The 3397-nt window shown below is 37.4% G+C and overlaps 1 long non-coding RNA gene across 2 annotated transcripts in view; it reads right to left on the minus strand.

Moving 5' to 3' along the window:
* Window positions 1-3397, minus strand: part of LOC128248123 (uncharacterized) — a 68083-nt gene that overhangs the window by 28576 nt on the left and 36110 nt on the right. Inside the window, exon 1 of one of the 2 annotated variants that reach the window (XR_008264397.1) lies at window positions 3257-3391. The exons of the other annotated variant lie outside the window; for it this stretch is intronic. This is a non-coding gene — a long non-coding RNA (uncharacterized LOC128248123). Of the gene's footprint in view, window positions 1-3256; window positions 3392-3397 lie in introns of those variants that run through there. 2 annotated transcript variants of the gene reach the window in all.

The raw sequence follows: 3397 nt of genomic DNA on the forward strand, positions 1-3397 counted from the left end.
ACACACACACACACACACACACACACACACACACACGCACACACACACACACACACATCCACACAAGATGGTTTTCTTTCAGTTTCTGTCTACCAAACCTATTCATAAAGCCTTAGTTGGCTTGGTGCTATAATAGAAGATACATGCCCAAGGTGCCACAAACTGAACCCAAACCCATACAACTAAGAAGCAAACTTCTTAAACCACTCAGCCATGCCTAAATATTTTGAATATCTGAACAGGTCTCAAATGAATTCTAATGATGACAATACCAACTTTTATTCAGGCATCATATATTCAATTCTACATTGTCTGATGAAGTCTTATATATAATCTTTTATTAAGGTGGAAGGGTGTGATTTAAGGGAAATTTGGGTACTCTTTCTTGGCAGTTGATGCACATCTTGTTTCATACTTATGGTATTGACTGTTTTCTACCAATTAATGCCATAAGCTAGATTTCTTACATTAAACACTTTTATCTATTTATTTATTTATCTACTTTGCTCGGTGATTCATTGACTAGCCAATGGTTGCTATGTTCATATTCAGACAGCAACGAACTGAAGTTGTTCTTTCTAATTAGTTACAACATCCTATGGTAGCTATGTATATCTTAAGAAGACTATTCTGTTTACGAGTTAAGAGTACAGTACATGTGATAAAATTAAAATTGATCTTTCTGCTATAGGTCAACAAACTCTTAACGCATCAAGCTGGAATCGTCAGTGATGCAGTATACAGTATTTTAAATATAAACTGTTCAATTGAATAAGCAATGCATTTGACATTCAGCACATTCTATTTCCGTTCCCATGGTAAGACACTGTGTAAACACTGATACAAATTTATATGATCAGAAAATATAAGCTTTCTTTCTCAAGTCTTTCCTCGATTATGTTTTGCTGATGTAGAGCTGAGGTGAACAAGAACTATAGGGTCAGTGACATCACTTGAATGGCCAAAGGGCCTTGCCAGGAGAGGAGTGAGGGAGGTTATGTGAGTGGCAGTATGACTAGCTAGGGCTTCTTTTGCTGTGGGTCCGTCATTCTTGATGGACATGTTGGCTGCTTGAGTTGAGAGAATTTACTTTTGGGTTCTGGCCAGAAGTTAGGTGAGTAGGGCTCCTTTGGATATATCCCAGTTGGAAAGGATTGACTTTAAGAGAGGACCCACAAAGTAGGTGGACTGTGCATTTTTTCCCATACCACAGCTAAAATGCTCTGCATATATTTTCTCTTCTGTGACCACTTCCAATGAAACATGATGTTAAGGACCTAAGGAAGGGTTTGCTCACTTCACAGCAGAGTAAACAACAACACATATGATGACTTTAGAAGGAGGATGGACATTTTCAAACAATTTATTAATGGCTGTTTAAATAAATGATTTATTTTGATGAAGAGCAAAAGCAATTAGTGAATTAGTTGGGCATCAGATTTGTTGGTAAATGTATGCTGGACAGATATAGATGATGTAGTTGTTGATACATTGATGTTTGAAGGTACCTGCTGTTGATGAGAGGAAGAGGTAAGGTCAAATCTGAAAATATTGCTCATCACAGTCAAGTAAATGCTGTTCCAAAATTACAAAGGAATTGCCTGTTTTGCAGACTCATCTAACTCATAAAATATGGGGGGAAAAACGGAGCATGTAAAGATGATGCTAATGGTAGTGACACTGTTGGTGCGGATAATATTTATAGATAATTACACATACATGTGTATCATCATTATTATCATTGTTATCATCATTACCATCATGTCAATCACCGCCACTACCACTGACCCCACCACAGTCATCGTCATCATCATTATAAGTAGCCATCTTTCCCGTTTCCTAGTGAGGACATAATCAATTTGACTAGTGCATCCACCAGATCAGTAGGTGAATAGGTGGCTGGCAGGTTTCCTGAAGTTAGTATTACAAACCATAAGATCATTTGCATCAGAGAACTCCAGCAGCCTGATCCCCTCCTCATTGCAGGAGCCAAAACCATAGCCTCCATGTATGCCATGGAAGCCCCCTGCATGTTGGCCAAAATGCCCATTGAAGTCGCCAGCTACAAAGAGAAGGTCCCTGTCATTCATCGACAAGGTAGTCTGCAAGAGGGTGTCATAAAATTGGCCTTTCTGTTCATCAGGTAGCTCCAACTGAGGGGCATAGGTCGGAATAATGGTTGCTAAACCATGTTGCAGCACTAATCTAATCTTAAGTATTCTATCACAGATTCTGACTACACCGATTACCTTATCAATCCATTTCTCTGCAAGAAGTATTCCCATGCTCCCAACCCGTCAGTGTTCCCTGCCTAGAAAATCTTATACGTATGTTCTTTGCCTGTGAGGAACCTAGCAGAACTTCCTCTCCACCTTACTTCTCGGATGCAGCACAAATGTACATGTCTCTGTTCAAACATGGTAAATATATATTCTTGGATACTTCTTAATTGTGATAAAAATGAAATAAACTATTTCAACAACTTTGACTAACATCCTGTTTGTAGCTACCAACCAATTATCTATTTATCTATTTATTTTATTATTATTATCATCATTAGTGAATAATATCATCATTAGTTGAATATTTCCAATGGACCAATCATTGGTTTACCAGCAAGAATAACAAGGGAAAGTTTGTTACTCAATATGTTTTATTCAAAGAACTCCTGTTTTTTGCTGGTCTTTATGCCTATTGTACATATATGCATATATACATGCATACACACACACACACGTGCGCACACACAGATCCATACAGTGGAAGTCAGTTATTGTATCTGTGGACAATGCTATCAAAATGAGTGGGTTTCAAACACCCCCAGAATATTCTAACATCCTCTGCTTTATGTAATCAACTACCAGTAATTGTTATCTAAATGACACTCTGTCCCAAAATGATCACAATATATAACTTCTATCTATCTATCTATCTATATAAATTGGAAACGTAAAAATATAAACAAAACACAAAGGATTCTGCGGTACACGTATTTCAAGCTTTATAGTTGTTGCATCATTATTGGTATATAATTGATAGTATAAAGCTATCTTCAGCCGCAAATATATTCTTTCTCGAGATTGACGCCCTCCTTCTAGCTAATATAAGCTAGTATTGTTTATTTAGCATTCACTCTACACTGAATTGTGGCACAATATGGACAGATTTCGGAGTACCGATGAACTTTTATGTAAATATATGAAATTAAAGATACTACGAGGTATATTACAATGGACAATACCAAGTGGACTTTCACCTTTTATCTCTCATGTTTCTCCTTCTTTTAATTTCTATCGTCAATATCGTCACGCCTCCTTCCTTTAAACGGGAAGGAAGAGCTGTATTTATCGTACTTGTGGCTATGGCGAAAGAATGCATCTGGTGGACGCGTCTGAAA

The sequence above is a fragment of the Octopus bimaculoides genome, chromosome 6 (assembly GCF_001194135.2).
Source record: "Octopus bimaculoides isolate UCB-OBI-ISO-001 chromosome 6, ASM119413v2, whole genome shotgun sequence".
Lineage (NCBI taxonomy): Eukaryota > Metazoa > Mollusca > Cephalopoda > Octopoda > Octopodidae > Octopus > Octopus bimaculoides.